At 39.1% G+C, this 18,230-nt stretch overlaps 1 protein-coding gene across 11 annotated transcripts in view; it reads right to left on the bottom strand.

The window, feature by feature from the left end:
• CEP128 (centrosomal protein 128) overlaps positions 1-18,230 on the bottom strand; it is a 480,417-nt gene that overhangs the window by 213,579 nt on the left and 248,608 nt on the right. The gene's annotated exons all lie outside the window — the stretch shown is intronic.

Consider the following 18,230-nt stretch of genomic DNA (forward strand, 5'->3'; position numbering starts at 1 on the left):
GGTTTTTCCAGTGGTCATGTATGGATGTGAGAGGTGGACTATAAAGAAAGTTGAGTGCCAAAGAATTGATGCTCTTGAACTGCGGTGTTGGAGAAGCCTCTTGAGACTCCCTTGGACGGCAAGGAGATCCAACCTGTCAATCCTAAAGAAAATCAGTCCTGAATATTCATTGGAAGGATTGACGCTGAATTGAAACTCCAATACTTTGGCCAGCTGAAGCAAACAACTGACTCATTGGAAAAGACCCTGATGCTGGGAAAGATTGAAGACAGGAGGAGAAGGGGATGACAGAGGATGAGATGGCTGGATGGCATCACCGACTTGATGGACATGAGTTTGAGCAAGCTTCAGGAGTTGGTGATGGAAAGGGAAGCCTGGTATGCTGCAGTCCATGGGGTCGCAAAGAGTAGGACACGACTGAGCAACTGAACTGAACTGAATCATCCACCTAGAAGGGTTTTGAACAGAAAGTGAAAATTGGATTTAGAGACTTGACAGTTTGTTGAAACAGAGAAATTGTGGCTAGCTGTCAGAAAAAAACAGGACATAAGATCCAGCCACAAGGAGCTATCAACATGTTATGAAATGGAAAGGAATAACACAGTACCTATAAGAGCTGGTGAAGTGAGCTAAGTGCCAGATGAAGAAATTTGCTGTCTAAGAAATTTTGAAAGAGTAAAACTTCATGATTCTGAATCACATCCAGAAATCGACATCCATTAGTCATCTGTAAACTGGCAAATCTCAGATAAACTCTTGTTCAGTCCCTACATCACATCCAACTCTTTGCAATCCCATAAACTGCAGCAAACTCTGTCAAAAAGTAAAATCAACCTACTGAATTCAGTTAGTCATGTGGTTATCATGGGTATCATACATACCAAAGAAAGGTTATGCACTCTGAATGTTAAAAGTATAAACAGGGCAATTCACATGAAAACTGGCTATCATAACAGCCATAGAAAAAGGTCTGCATGACCCGATGTCACTGGATTCTGGAGACTGGTGAAAACTGCCCAGGTAAAAATAAAAAGCACAAGCATGGAATGTTGTTCTCTACATCTAGTTCACCAGAGTAATAATGGAACAAATTAGTCTAGACTATGGTAGGCAGACTATGATCTCAGGCAACAACAAACTTTATTCAATAAATATTTTATTTGGGGGGACTTAGATTTCTAGTTATAAAAAGAGCATAGTTGAACTAGATCATCTTTGAGGATCCTTTCAGACTTAAAACAACATGATTCTGAGTGGTTTACCCAATCCTTCACACATCAGCTCACCTCCAGAGTTTGCTAAGGTACCCTGAACCATTTGGACAAGAAGGCTTCCTATCCTTCTCTAATCTGACAGCATAAATATCCCACTGGTCTACGGCACTGTTTCTCATACTTTAATGTGCATTTGAATCACTTGGAGATCTTGTCAAAATGCAGAGTATAATTCAGAAAAGGTATGGCAATCCACTCCAGTATTCTTGCCTGCAGAATCCCATAGACAGAAGAGCCTGGCAGGCTACAGTCCACAGTGTCGCAAAGAGTCAGACACAACTGAAGTGATGGGCTTCAAAAGTGGCACTAGTGTTAAAGAACCTGCCTGCCACTGCAGCAGAAGTAACAGATGTGAGTTCAATCCCTGGGTCAGGGAAGATCCCCTGGAAGAGGGCATGGCGACTCACTCCAGTATTCTTGCCTGGAAAATCCCATGGACAGAGGATCCTGGTGGGTTACACAGTTCATAGGGTCACAAAGAGTCGGATACAACTGAAGTGACTTAGCATACACCACACACAGGCTCGAGTTCACAGACCAAACTTTGAATAACAAATGTCTGAGATACTCAGGAGGTCTCAACAGCTTCAAAAAAAGCAGCAGCAGCATACACTAGATTTCCTAAAATCTGTAGAACAACAGCTCAATGAAATATTCATATTTTAGATGAAATCTAAGGCCCATTTACTAGTTCAATTTGTTTTCAAGTCCCCTGTAACAAAGACACAAACTTCCATTCCACTGTTAATATTTCACTTTAGGACCACAATTTAATCATGTCAGTTGGAAAGAAAACCACACCTACATGTCATTTATGCAGTTGTTCTCAGAAAATACAGGTTGTAAATAGCTTTGCTCTATTTCAGAAGCAACAGTACTGACATTTGGAGTTTATTCTAAAAAAACTGACTTTATCCTTTAATGAGATATAAAAGTACTCTTCCAAAGCTCCAACTGAAATCTAATTTTTTTTCCCCTGTATGGAATTTATTTTTGATCATTAAAAATAAACGATTACATTATTTCTGTTGGGGGAAAATTTTTAAAAAGTCATCAAATATTTTAAAGATGCTCTACAAAACAAGAATGAGAGGCCATACTTCTTTATTTAAATAAAAGGCCAGAGGGAACAAGAAAGTGTCCAGTATTAAGTTATGAAATCTAAAATTTTAAAAATACTACAAAAGAGCAGCTCCACACTTACTAATATGTTTAACTCTACCTTTGTTGTTTGAAACTTAGACCAGAATTTCCCACTTAAAATTTTTGTTGTACCTAGGATAGATCATAACACATACTCAACTATTAATTTGGTTGAAATATTGTTGTTTGCAATTACAAAATAAATATATACCTGAAAAAAACAATAATTTTTAAGACAAATACTGCAATTAAATAAGAAATCATTCTCAATTTCCATGAGAGTCTAACATCAGATTCTAATGGGCTTCCCTTGTGGCTCAGTTGGTAAAGAGTCTGCCTGTAATGTGGGAGACTTGTGTTTGATTCCTGGGTTTGGAAGATCTCCTGAAGAAAGGAAGGGCTACCCACTCCAGTATTCTGGCCTGGAGAAATAAATGGTCTGTACAGTCCAAATCTATTGACTGTGTGGATCACAACAAACTGGAAAATTCTTAAAGAGATAGGAATACCAGACCACCTTGACCTGCCTCCTGAGAAATCTGTATGCAGGTCAGGAAGCAACAGTTAGAACTGGACATGGAACAACAGACTGGCTCCAAACAGGAAAAAGAGTACATTCAAGGCTGTATATTGTCACATTGCTTATTTAACTTATATGCAGAGTACATCATGAGAAACGCTGGGCTGGATGAAGCAAAAGCTGGAATCTAGACTGTCAGGAGAAATATCAATAAACTCAGATATGCAGATGACACCACCCTTATGGCATAGAGTGAAGAAGGGCTAAAGAGCCTCTTGATGAAGGGAAAAGAGGAGAGTGAAAAAGTTGGCTTAAAACTCAACATTCAGAAAACTGAGATCATGGCATCTGGTCCCATCACTTCATTGCAAATAAATGGGGGAGTAATGGAAACAGTGACACACTTTTTGGGGGAATGTCAAAATCACTGCAGATGGTGACTGCAACCATGAAATTAAAAGACGTTTGCTCCTTGGAAGAAAAGTTATGATCAACCTAGACAGCATATTAAAAAGCAGGGATGTTACATTGCCAACAAAGGTCCGCCTAGTCAAGGCTATGGTTTTTCCAGTGGTCATGTATGGATGTGAGAGTTGGACTATAAAGAAAGCTGAGCACCGAAGAATGGATGCTTTTGAACTGTGGTGTTGGAGAAGACTCTTGAGAGTCCCTTGGACTGCCAGGAGATCCAACCAGTCAATCCTAAAGGAGATTAGTCCTGAATATTCATTGGAAGGACTGATGTTGACGCCGAAACTCCAATACTTTGGCCACCTGATGTGAAGAGCTGACTTATTGGAAAAGACCCCGATGCTGGGAAAAACTGAAGGCGGGAAGAGAAGGGGACAACAGAGGATGAGATGGTTGGATGGTATCACTGACTCAATGGACATGAGTTTGAGTAAGCTCAGGAGTTGGTGATGGACAGGCAGGCCTGGCGTGGTGCAGTCCATGGGGTCGCAAAGAGTCGGACATGACTGTGTGACCCTCACTAATGTTTCAGAAGGGACATCTGAGGATGAAGAAGGATGAAGTGGGATGTCTGTGTTTTCTTCCACAATTGTTTTAGGTCTTCAGTTTAAAATTCTATTTTTTTCCCACACGGCAGGAGTTTTCATTGCATAATTTATATATATATTAACCATAACTAAGTTTTGCTTGTTGCTTAAACTATTAACAGTTTATGAATGGGAAAGTATAAACAAAGGAAAAGGAGTAGAGACGTTGCTGAGAGCAAAACCTGTAACAGAGAGAAACTGGTTGCAGGGGTTGCATTTGGGCCCATGAGAAAGAGGCCGCCTACTGTGGAAAACGTGAAAAGACAGAATTGGAAAGTATAAAAATACATTAACTCATAAAGGAGAAGACAGGGTTTGGGGAACACTGAGTCAGAAATTTCTTCACTGATCCAGACAGAGGCTGGGCAAAGGCCAGGCAATGTTGCAGAGAGTCGGAGACATATGTTGAGCTTTGAGAAATTCACCAGTAGGTGAAGATGGAATCTGAAACAGAAAAAAGCCTTTCCAAAGGTTCATGCTATGAAAATGCAGGATGGGTTCAACTAAAGTTGGTGTTGCTGGAGGGCAAGGTGTCTGGAAGCGCAACAGTATTAAGAGATTTTGATGTAAAGAAATTATCCTTCAATTAAATTTTTTTTAAAAAGAGACTTTGAGGTGGTTAGAACTGGGTTTTGGGGACCCAGTCAGGAAGGAAAAGACCACCCCTGGAGTCATGTTGGGCTTACAGACGCTGCCCCAGCTCTCTGCTGTGACCACCACTGGGGAGTGGTTGACTGTCTCCCATTCACCATGACAACATCCCCCCAAAACATAGACTTTCAAATATAATGTGTCCCTTATATAACAGAATACTACGGGAAGGTTTTAAGGTAGCAGTAAACATCTTCAGGATTCTTTGTGGATCAAATAGACAGGTATCACAGATAACAAACTGCATGGTGGAAAGGCCTAGGGAATGTGCCACGCATGGTATGTGGAAAATTTGAACAGCAGTTCAGCAATAACTGGGGTAGTAGGGTGGGAGAAAGAAGCGTGGTCGAGGAGGTAAGGAGTATGAATTTTCAAGCTATAAAAAAGGCAGCTGAGGACCATTCAGTGATAACTTGGCTACTGGGATGGGGCTAGGGCACGGGGCAGGGAGTGGAGGGGATGGATTAAGAGGAAACTGGGATGACCTGGAGGTTTCCACATTGACTGAGTGGGCAAATAAAGAATAAAGAAAGAAAGTAGCATGTGAAGAATATAGTAAGCTAATACTCATACACAACGCATTTGAGATACTTGCAAGATATTCAAGTAAATATATATTTGAGAGACAGTAGGAGATTCAAATCTGATATATTTAAGAGACAGTAAGAGACCCAAATCTGAGTCCTGTGGGAGAGGTTGTGGCTAGAGGTCATGAGCATTTGGCTATATAAATCAGGCGAGTGGATTCAGTCTCCCAAACAGCACATGAGGTATGAAAATATAAGAGGATCTAGAATCAATATTTAGAAAACAGCAAAAGTTAAGGGATGGCTAGAGCAAAAGAAGCTGATAGAGGAGCTTGGGAAATGTTTAGGAATGCACTTAGTAAGCAGAGAAAAGTGGTGTCAAAAGAGTTTGCTGAGAAGAGAACAGCTCTCAATGTCAAGGGCTAGAGAGAGATGAAATAATAGCGCACTGAAATGTGGCCTGAGGAATTTACAATTAGGAAACCACTACTGATCTTACAGACAGTGGTTTCACAAAAGCAGTAAGAGGAGAAGTCAAAAAGTCAAATTTCAGTAGGCTGAAGAAAAAAGGGAGGAGCTAAAAAAAACAATGAGCAAGATGGCTCTGCAGAGGTATTTGAATAGGAATAAAATAAAGCGGTACTTGGAGATGCATGAGATTCAGAGTGGGTTGTTTGTTTGAACAGGACAGACTTGAGCACATCAATACAAGTAGGAAAGGAAGCAAGACAGGACGTGAGTATAAAGATACAAAGACGCTGAGGATAACTGGGGCAGGGGATCAAGACTCGGGGCAAAGATAGAAGGTGGTTTTCAAACCGAACCCCATCAGCAGACTGTGTACATTATCTGGATTAAACCTAAGACAGGACTGTTTGGTATCAGCAGTTTCTTTGAATCTGGGTCACAGCAAATTACCAAAGGCCATCAACTGGAATTCAAGAAATAGAAAAGCTTTCTCAACATTGAAAGTAAGAACTCTAGAAATCAACGTGATCTTTCAGAGATACAAGGTTTCCCTCTCTTATTTTAACTTTACTATAAAACATATCTTATGGATGAACTAGGAATATAATGCTGTTCTTCTTACACAATAAAAAGAATTTAGAGGTACTGGGAGTAGTTAATGGATTTTCTATTTTCATGCCAGAATTATATCTCCCAAAATGTATCTAAATCATTCATCTAATATTTTCAAACCTATCTTGAAATATGAGAGATTAGGGATTTCTAATGATATATTATCACATTATCTATTTTTCCCTCTCCAAACTTATTACTATTAAAATCAAATTCAAAAAACCTTATTTAATAGATTTTGTCCTTAAAATAAGGCACAGCCGTTGTCTTTTCTGTCTGCACTTGCATTTTGTTTTTAATAATGCAGACTCACTTGGAAAATGAATAGAAAATAGACTAACATTTAAAAATAGAAATACAGAAGAATACTGGAACATCTGCTGTACTTGTGTACCTCAAAATGTGAAGATATGCTAAAGCAGACTTTGTGCTTTATTTTCTTAAACAAGAGTTTAGGGGAGGTTACAAGAAGATTCACTGAACAAAGAGTTGTTAAGGCAAAAACTGGAAACCGAAACACTTCGGCGTTTGGTGTCAAAACCATTCAGACATATCCATCAAACCATCAAACATGACCAAAGAAAGCTATTCACAGGACTGTGTACTTATATTTATTTAAAAAATAAAAGGCATTTCAGAAACCATATATATAATAGCTAGAGATTTTTCAAATTATTAGTTTTTTCCCATTTGTATTTCTGAAAATGTGGGCTTTTCAGAAACAGATGCTCATTCCAAAGCATCTATTTGAGTAGAGGTTACAAGTAGTAACAGAATTTCATTCTGAATTAGTACTTTAGGATTTTGTGACCTAAGGAATCCTAACACTGTAAAATAACACTGTAATATTCAGCTTCTTTCATAGAAAATAGGATTTATGGAGTCAGATAGGCTTGTTAGTTTGAATACCAGTTCGAGAGAAAATACTGTCTCCCATTTTAGCAACCCAAGGGAAAAGTTTGTCTCGCTGACCATATAGTTTTGACGTAGGGGATATCCAAACAGGAATAGGATATGATATATGAGTGAGACTGTCCCTTTCTTGTCTTAAAGGGCAGCATGGAAGAGAGAGGAAGCCAAACGAGACTATCTCATCCATGAACCGATTTCCCTTCTCCTGCTCTTTCTAGGGCAGCAGCAGCTCATTAGATCCACATGGGTACCACAGGGCAGGGCAGGGCTCTAGCTCCTGGTCCTTGTTAAGGACTCGGAAAAGTGACTGTCCCTCAGGCTGCCCCAGACGGCAGAGCCACCACCTTGGAGGCAAGGTGTCTGCAGTGAGGAGGACCCAAGGTTTAATCCACTGATTAGCTTCTGGTTCCGGGCAGTCTCAGAGGGAAGCAGAAGCTGCCGAGGGCTGGCCAGGGTACCGACCTCAGGGAGGCTGCCCAGCAGAGCGTTCTGTGGAATCAAACAGGACACACATCCAGGTCTGAGAGGAATGGAGGGCAGCAGTAGCAGGAGCAGAGGTGAAACAAAGCTGGCTGGCGCTACAGGCAACTCCGCCCGAGATGAAACGTGGCAAACGGCGAGTACACCAGTGACTGACTCTAGCCTTGAAATGTGCAACCGTGGGAAAGCAACCACCAAATGGCTGAGGAGCTTCACTCGGGGACAGAGGAGGCAGGGGCACCTTTCTGCCTCAAAGGTGCAGAAGGGGACCTCTGCTGGGATGCAGACAAGGTTACCTGAGAGACTATGGTCCAGACTTGGTCCCTGGACCAAAGCAGACTAAAAAGGACTGCTTTAAATTTTAAACTAGATTTGACTTTCAGTTCACTCTTTCCCACTAAGTTTCTTGCTGCTTCACCACCAGCCTTCCCACGTCACACAAGGAGGGTTCACTTTTTCAGCTAAAGGCTGTCATCATTTGGACTCCTCTGGATTTCTCAAATTCCACGACCATGGTCCCTTTCGCTCACTCAGGTCCAGCCACAGCGGCTTCTCTGACATTCTTCAAACACGCAGGGCACACAGCTGCCTCAGGGCCTTTGCACTAGCGCTTCTCTCTACCTGGGATATGCATGTCATTTTTCCATGTAAATTTTTTCCTTGCATTCCTTTTTCCAATGGCACTGTCTCAATGAGGCCAACTCTGATGACATTTAAAATTACACTTTGTCTTTACTGGCATTCCTCTTGCCTTTGCTTTTTTTCCCCCACGGCAATTATTATCTTCTAAAATACTCTATAATTGACTTGCTTTTGTTTATTGTCTGTCTCCTGCCAATAGAAGATAACCAACACAGCTGCAGGACTTTCTGTGTATTTTATTCACTGCTGTATCTCTGCTTTCAAGAAAAGAGCCCGGCATTATAGTAAGCACTTGACAACTATTTGTTAAGTGGATTAGCCAAAGGTTCAAGAGGAAAATCAGATTAAACACTAAATTAAGGAAAACACATTTCCCTGTGCATCTATTTGTCCTTGACATTACAAGTGCTCAGAGATGACTTACTGGTTGGATTCCTTGTGTATGTGCTCCTGGTCATATCCTTATGACTGCCCTAGCCCATTCCCTTAGTGCAGCCTTTGGACCAAGCAATGTCTCATGAGAATAAAACCAAAACCAAGAGTCATATGCAAAAACAGCAGCTCACATTTACTGACCCCTTCTAGCCACTGTCTCAATCAATCTGCCTGTACTAGCCCATTTGATACAACAACCCTTCCAGGTGAACATTATTAACGCCATTAACAAACGGGCAACTAAGGGATAGTGAGGTTGGAAGTGTCTCAGGGTCAAAATGCGGTAAAATCAGGAGTCAAACCTAAGCAGTGGGAGTTCAGAGCCCATGAATTTCCAAAGGCCACTTGGAAAACCTGTGGCAACTACCTGTTTATTTTGTGACCTATAATAAGAGCTATTTCTTTAAAATCAAGCAAAAATTGTTTTTCCGAGAGGTAAAGCAACACATACATACAGCAAAACCCAAGCCAAAAGATCCATACACAGCATGGTTTTTTAACCATATAAATTATGATTTATATGATTATGACACCACCCAAAAATGTACACTATAAAAATTATGTTTGTTTTTTTTTTTACTATTCTTTTGATTAATACCAGAGAGACTAGAACTAAAGGAAAAGTTCTTAAAACAAAAAGAGACACTGATGTATAGAACAGTCTTATGGACTCTGTGGGAGAGGGAGAGGGTGGGAAGATTTGGGAGAGTGACATCGAAACATGTAGAATATCATGTAAGAAACGAGTTGCCAGTCCAGGTTCGACGCGCGATACTGGATGCTTGGGGCTGGTGCACTGGGACGACCCAGAGGGATGGTGTGGGGAGGGAGGAGGGAGGAGGGTTCAGGATGGGGAACACATGTATGCCTGTGGCGGATTCATTTTGATATTTGGCAAAACTAATACAATTATGTAAAGTTTAAAAATAAAATAAAATTAAAAAAAAAAAAAAAACAAAAAGTGAAAATACAGATTGACAGATGATACAGGAAAAAAGAAGGCCAGAGATAAAAGGTAGGTAAAAATCATTCACTGCTTCATTAAAATAGTAAAACCTTGGAAAAAGCACTTAACCTTTCTGGGTCCATTCTTTCATTTGTAGTAGAGACAGTTATAAACACATAAGGGGCTCTCCCAGTTCTCATATCTATGGTTATCTATTTAAAGATTCTTATGCTGAACAGTATCAGCTTTCTTTAAAAAAAAAAAAAAAAAAACAAAAGTATGGAAACTGCATTCCTTTAAAAAAAACTGTATTTCTTGGCTGTGCTGAGTCTACCTTTAGTTGCGGCTCGTAGACTCTTGGTTGAGGCAAGTGGAGCTGAGCTCCTGGACTGGGATCAACTAGGCCCGCTTTGGGAGCGTGGAGTCTTTGCCACTGGACCACCAGGGAGGTCCTCGATGTCTATTTTTAAGAACGTACTCAGGTCCTATTCTAATTTAAACTTTTAAAAATTCAAAAGCTAAAAAACTATAAGAAATTAGAACACGTGTGTTCATTGTTTTAACTAGGTTTGATATTTTATTGTCTTAGGTTAATAAATTATCATTCAAAATATTAAAACCAATATAATCTACTTTCAGATTTTATTGTGAGATTATAAGATTCACATGCAGCTGTACAAAATAATAGAGAGCGAAGGCTTATATCCTTTGCCCACCTTCCTCCAACGATACCAGTCTGCATAAATGTTATTTACTACCATAACCAGAACACAGACATGATCCAGATTTCATCAGTTTTTACCTGCACCCGTGTGTGTGTGTGTGTGTGTGTGTGTGTGTGTGTGTTTAATTCTACACAACTCTATCATTTTATCACAGGTGCAGATTCCCGTGAGCACCAATACAGAAAGTTCCTACACAAAGATCCCTTCATCCTACCTTTTTATAGCCACGGAAAACACCCTGCTTCCCTATTTTCTTTCACAGTAAAAGAAAACCAAAGAAAATTGTCTGGGTAATAACATCTTAATTTAGATTCAACCCACAAAATGATTATTAATAAAACTTTAAACTACCAGAATTAAGAAACTCTTTAGATTAGTAAGACAGATGCTTATGTAATGGGAAAAACACACTAAAAATAATACCTTTATTTGTTCCTTACCACATAATTAAATATAGAAAGACAGGATATCTGAGAAATAATTTCAATATGTAGCTGTAAACCATTAGAGGATTTTACTAAGGATAAATTGCAATTTAAGAAGCTGATACTCATTTGGAGAATGAAGAAAACCATCAAGCAAACATTCCAGCCAATAAGTTAACATTTGAGCCGAAAGTTCAGACTAAATTTTCTAAGAGGAAAAAAAAGAAGTATCGTATACTAAATAAAATTTAGGATTTGGTTACTTGAAAATATTTATGGATGTCAAACAGCTGAGAAGTCACATTGATTTGTATCTGCTCATATTTTATATACAGATACAATATACATGAAAAAGTGAAATGAATTCACTCAGTTGTGTCCAACTCTTTGCAACCCCATGGACTGTAGCCTACCAGGCTCTTCCAACCATGGGCTTTTCCAGGCAAGAAAACTGGAGTGGGGTGCCATTGCCTTCTCCAGGAGATCTTCCCAACCCAAGGACTGAAGCCGGGTGTCCTGCATTGTAGGCAGATGCTTTACCGTCTGAGTCACCAGGGAATATACATATATTTTCCAATCTCATGTGTACTTAACAAATGCAAACAATTTATTTTATTACAGAGACTTTTAGGACCATTCCTCATAAACATAAAAATTACAGATGTATCTTAGGCCCGTATTTTTATGTTTTGAAAATGGAAAGGTATGTTGAATGTAATTTTCTATAAAGCTGAGATAGCAACAATATTGAATTATGCCAAAATTTCACCTAGATCAATTCCATCTTTCCTTTTCTCAATCCTTCCATCCCTTCCCTTATTTTCTTTCTTGTCTCATTTCTACCTTTCTTTTTTAAACCTTTTTATTATGTGAAATTTCAAACCTATTCAAAAGCAAAGAGCTAGATCAGTATAATCAGCTGATATACACATTATCCAATTACAACTATTATCTATACCTGAACAATCTTATTCATTTGTGATACATTATTTAAAAATTGTTATTTTTTAGGCGTGACCAAAGTGCTGTAGTTATGTTTAAAAGATAAGAATCATTTTATTTTAGCCAAAAGGATGTTCAAAATAAACATTTACCAATGACCTGATATAGACGGATATTTGCTGGTGAGCGGCTTATTATCAACAGAGTGCAGGGCAGTGATGCTGTGTGATTTCCACAAAGAGATTAGAAGAAGCAATGTAACTTCACTATTCCCCAGGACACATGAGCCCTGAGGTGCCATGCTCTGAGGTAAAGGAGCAGGGGGAGATACTCTTGTAGGCAGCCCTGCCTCTGAATCCTCCCAACCAAGATACCAGACACCGAAGAGGAATTTCTCTCCATTGTTGCATATTACTACACATTCTGGATGTTCGGTTCTTTTTTTTGTCAACCAAACCCTTAATGATGGACATTGGGTTATTTCCTCTTTTGCTATTAAAAAGTGCTGCAAAAAAACCAGCATTGTGCAGTGGGCTCTTGTATGGTTGTCCACTGTATCTGCATCTTTGACACAGATTCCTAGAAGTAGGATCCAAGAATCAAAAGTAAGTGCTTATGGAAATTAACTAGATTCAAAGGCACCTTCAAAAGAGGACCGTTTTGCATTGCCACAAGCAATGTATAAAAAAAAGCCTGTCACTTTCACCACTACTATTCAACATAGTTTTGGAAGTTTTGGCCACAGAAATTAGAGCAGAAAAAGAAATAAAAGGAATCCAAATTGGAAAAGAAGAAGTAAAACTCTCAGTGTTTGCAGATGACATGATCCTCTACATAGAAAACCCTAAAGACTCCATCAGAAAATTAAAAGAGCTAATCAATTAATATAGTAAAGTTGCAGGATATAAAATCAACACACAGAAATCCCTTGCATTCCTATACACTAATAATGAGAAAATAGAAAGAGAAATTAAGGAAACAATTCCATTCACCATTGCAACAAAAAGAATAAAATACTTAGGAATATATCTACCTAAAGAAATTTAAGACCTATATATAGAAAACTATAAAACACTGGTGAAAGAAATCAAACAGGACATTAATAGATGGAGAAATATACCATGTTCATGTATTGGAAGAATCAATACAGTGAAAATGAGTATACTACCCAAAGCAATATAGATTCAATGCAATACCCATCAAGCTGCTGCTGCTGCTGCTGCTAAGTCGCTTCAGTCGTGTCCAACTCTGTGCAACCCCATAGACGGCAGTCCACCAGGCTCCCCCGTCCCTGGGATTCTCCAGGCAAGAACACTGGAGTGGGTTGCCATTTCCTTCTCCAATGCATTAAAGTGAAAAGTGAAAGTGAAGTCACTCAGTCGTGTCCGACTCTTAGTGACCCCATGGACTGCAGCCTACCAGGCTCCTCCGTCCATGGGCTTTTCCAGGCAAGAGTACTGGAGTGGGATGCCAGTGCCTTCTCTGACCCATCAAGTTACCAATGATATTTTTCACAGAGCTACAACAAATAATTTCACAATTGAATGGAAATACAAAAAACCTCAAATAGCCAAAGCAATCTTGAGAAAGAAGAATGGAACTGGAGGAATCAACCTGCCTGACTTCAGGCTCTACTACAAAGCCACAGTCATCAAGACAGTATGGTACTGGCACAAAGACAGAAATATTGATCAATGGAACAAAATAGAAAGCCCAGAGATAAATCTACACACCTATGGACACCTTATCTTTGACAAAGGAGGCAAGAATATACAATGGAGAAAAGACAATCTCTTTAACAAGTGGTGCTGGGAAAATTGATCAACCACTTGTAAAAGAATGAAACTAGAACACTTTCTAACACCATACACAAAAATAAACTCAATATGGATTAAAGATCTAAACGTAAGACCAGAAACTATAAAACTGCTAGAGGAGAACATAGGCAAAACACTCTCCGACATAAATCACAACAGGATCCTCTATGACCCACCTCCCAGAATATTGGAAATAAAAGCAAAAATAAACAAATGGGACCTAATTAAAATTAAAAGCTTCTGCACAACAAAGGAAACTATAAGCAAGGTGAAAAGACAGCCTTCAGAATGGGAGAAAATAATAGCAAATGAAGCAACTGACAAACAACTAATCTCAAAAATATACAAGCAACTCCTGCAGCTCAATTCCAGAAAAATAAATGACCCAATCAAAAAATGGGCCAAAGAACTAAATAGACAGTTCTCCAAAGAAGACATACAGATGGCTAACAAACACATGAAAAGATGCTCAACATCACTCATTATCAGAGAAATGTAAATCAAAACCACAATGAGGTACCATTTCAAGTCAGTCAGAATGGTTGCGATCCAAAAGTCTACAAGCAATAAATGCTGGAGAAGATGTAGAGAAAAGGGAACCCTCTTACACTGTTGGTGGGAATGCAAACTAGTACAGCCACTACAGAGAACAGTATGGAGATTCCTTAAAAAACTGGAAATAGAACCGCCTTATGACCCAGCAATCCCACTGCTGGGCATACACACCGAGGAAACCAGAAGGGAAAGAGACACGTGTACCCCAATGTTCATCGCAGCACTGTTTCTAATAGCCAGGACACGGAAGCAACCTAGATGTCCATCAGCAGATGAATGGATAAGAAAGCTATGGTACATATACACAATGGAGTATTACTCAGCCATTAAAAAAATACATTTGAATCAGTTCTAATGAGGTGGATGAAACTGGAGCCTATTATACAGAATGAAGTAAGCCAGAAAGAAAAACACCAATACAGTATACGAACGCATATATATGGAATTTACAAAGATGGTAACGATAACCCTGTATGTGAGACAGCAAAAGAGACACAGATGTATAGAACAGTCTTTTGGACTCTGTGGGAGAGGGAGAGGGTGGGATGATTTGTGAGAATGGCACTGAAATATATATAATATCATATAAGAAATGAATCGCCAGTCCAGGTTCGAAGGATACAGGATGCTTGGGGCTGGTGCACTGGGATGACCCAGAGGGATGGTACGGGGAGGGAGGTGTGAGGGGGGTTCAGGATGGGGAGCACGTGTACACTCGTGGCGGATTCATGTTGATGTATGGCAAAACCAATACAATATTGTAAACTAATTAACCTCCATTTAAAATAAATAAATTTAAATTTTAAAAAATTTAAAAAAAATTTAAAAAGCCTGTTTCCTCACAGTTCCCAGTCTCAGTATTTAGGAATATAACCTCTTGTCTATGATAAGACTGGCAAATATTTTTCCAAATTGATAACTTGTCTTTTTATTTTGCTTATGGTAGAGGGTTTTCAGTCATTAAAAAAAAAAAAAAAAAAAAACTTCTATATAATCAAATATATCAATTCTATATCCTGATTGCACCTGGATTTTAGCTAGTAAAGGTCACTTTTGCCCACTGCCAGACTATAGAGGTATTGCCCATGCTTTTACTAGTATTTGTGTAATTTCATTTTTAACACTGAAGTCTCTGATCCATTTAAAATACATTCAGTGGATGGCCTCAGGAATGAATCTAATGTAATCTTTTTCCATACAGATATCCAGTTATCCCAATATACTTATTAAAAAGTTTATATATCTGCACTGATTTAAAATTCCAACCTTACTGTAAACTAAATTTCTTTAAGCATTTGGGTCTATTTCTGGATTTTCTATTTGGTTCCATTGGTCTGTCTAGTAAATTTATTTTTCTTTTTAAGAGAGATTTACACCTACCCTTTTCCCTTGCTCTTCTTTCTCTGGATTTTACTGGATATTCATACTTTTTCATTCTTCCAAATGAATTTTATAATTGGCTTTCCAAGCTCGAGTTTAAAAAAAGAAAAACAAAAAAGCAGATTATATTTGTATGAGCTTGCATTAAAGTCATTGATTTGGGAATAAATGGTATCACTATGATATTTGAGTTCTCCTAGCCAAGAAAATGGTATGCCTCTCGTATCTTCCAGTATACATCTGTTTCTTTCAGGTGTGTTTTAATATGTCTTGTTAAGGTTAGTTACAGCTACATATTTTATTGCTTTTTTGATAAATGAATAGGGTCCTCACTTCCATTCTATCAACTGGATTTTTTTCTGAACAGCTCAGTTTCTTATTACCAACAATTTTGATGGCTTGCAAGTGGAATATCAAATGAAACATCTGCCTTGCTTAAGAATAATATCTGATCAATATTGGATCCTCTATCTAACTTTATATACAGAACATAAAGAAGTAACCATAATGTGGAGCTGAGAGACGCTACAATGGAGATCAACATGTATTTCACGTTTGTTTCTATAATCAACCACAAATGCCACAATTAGACTGTCTTCTTTCTATTTCAGACTGCAGAGCAATGTAGCAAATCTAAAAACTAGGAGAGTAACTAAGAATGAGAGAATATCTAAAATAAGAATTCTCTATACAAATAGCCAGCACAACAATTCTGAACTAATAATTATTTTCTTGAATAGATCCCTAGTCTTTCCCATTCTGTTGTTTTCCTCTATTTCTTTGCATTGATTGCTGAAGAAGGCTTTCTTATCTCTTCTTGCTATCCTTTGGAACTCTGCATTCAGATGTTTATATCTTTCCTTTTCTCCTTTGCTTTTCACTTCTCTTCTTTTCACAGCTATTTGTAAGGCCTCCCCACACAGCCATTTTGCTTTTTTGCATTTCTTTTCTATGGGAATGGTCTTGATCCCTGTCTCCTGTACAATGTCATGAACCTCATTCCATAGTTCATCAGGCACTCTATCTATCAGATCTAGGCCCTTAAATCTATTTCTCACTTCCACTGTATAATCGTAAGGGATTTGATTTAGGTCATACCTGAATGGTCCAGTGGTTTTCCCTACTTTCTTCAATTTAAGTCTGAATTTGGCAAAAAGGAGTTCATGGTCTGAGCCACAGTCAGCTCCTGGTCTTGTTTTTGCTGACTGTATAGAGCTTCTCCGTCTTTGGCTACAAAGAATATGATCAATCTGATTTCGGTGTTGACCATCTGGTGATATCCATGTATAGAGTCTTCTCTTGTGTTGTTGGAAGAGGGTGTTTATTATGACCAGTGCCTTTTCTTGGCAAAACTCTATTAGTCTTTGCCCTGCTTCATTCTGTATTCCAAGGCCAAATTTGTCTGTTACTCCAGGTGTTTCTTGACTTCCTACTTTTGCATTCCAGTCCCCTATAATGAAAAGCATATCTTTTTTGGGTGTTAGTTCTAAAAGGTCTTGTAGGTCTTCATAGAACCGTTCAACTTCAGCTTCTTGAGCATTACTGGTTGGGGCATAGATTTGGATTACTGTGATATTAAATGGTTTGCCTTGGAAACGAACAGAGATCATTCTGTCGTTTTTGAGATTGCATCCAAGTACTGCAATTTTGGACTCTTTTATTGACCATGATGGCCACTCCATTTCTTCTGAGGGATTCCTGCCCGCAGTAGTAGGGACTGGACATGGACCAACAGACTAGTTCCAAATAGGAAAAGGAGTTCGTCAAGGCTGTATATTGTCACCCTGTTTATTTAACTTATATGCAGAGTACATCATGAGAAACGCTGGACTGGAAGAAACACAAGCTGGAATCAAGATTGCCAGAAGAAATATCAATAACCTCAGATATGCAGATGACACTACCCTTATGGCAGAAAGTGAAGAGGAACTAAAAAGCCTCTTGATGAAAGTGAAAGTGGAGAGTGAAAAAGTTGGCTTAAAGCTCAACATTCAGAAAACAAAGATCATGGCATCCGGTCCCATCACTTCATGGGAAATAGATGGGAAAACAGTGGAAACAGTGTCAGACTTTATTTTTCTGGGATCCAAAATCACTGCAGATGGTGACTGCAGCCATGAAATTAAAAGATGCTTGCTCCTTGGAAGGAAAGTTATGAGCCACATAGATAGCATATTCAAAAGCAGAGACATTACTTTGCCAACAAAGGTTCGTCTAGTCAAGGCTATGGTTTTTCCTGTGGTCATGTATGGATGTGAGAGTTGGACTGTCAAGAAGGCTGAGTGCCAAAGAATTGATGCTTTTGAACTGTGGTGGAGAAGACTCTTGAGAGTCCCTTGGACTGCAAGGAGATCCAACCAGTCCATTCTGAAGGAGATCAGCCCTGGGATTTCTTTGGAAGGAATGATGCTGAAGCTGAAACTCCAGTACTTTGGCCACCTCATGCGAAGAGTTGACTCATTGGAAAAGACTCTGATGCTGGGAGGGATTGGGGGCAGGAGGAGAAGGGGACGACAGAGGATGAGATGGCTGGATGGCATCACTGACTTGATGGACATGAGTCTGAGTGAACTCCGGGAGTTGGTGATGGACAGGGAGGCCTGGTGTGCTGCGATTCATGGGGTCGCAAAGAGTCAGACACGACTGAGTGACTGATCTGATCTGATCTGAATAATTATTTTTGAACCTTGACCTTTGGGGGAGGGGACATAAACAGAT

This window comes from Bos taurus, chromosome 10, assembly GCF_002263795.3.
Source record: "Bos taurus isolate L1 Dominette 01449 registration number 42190680 breed Hereford chromosome 10, ARS-UCD2.0, whole genome shotgun sequence".
NCBI classification, from domain to species: domain Eukaryota; kingdom Metazoa; phylum Chordata; class Mammalia; order Artiodactyla; family Bovidae; genus Bos; species Bos taurus.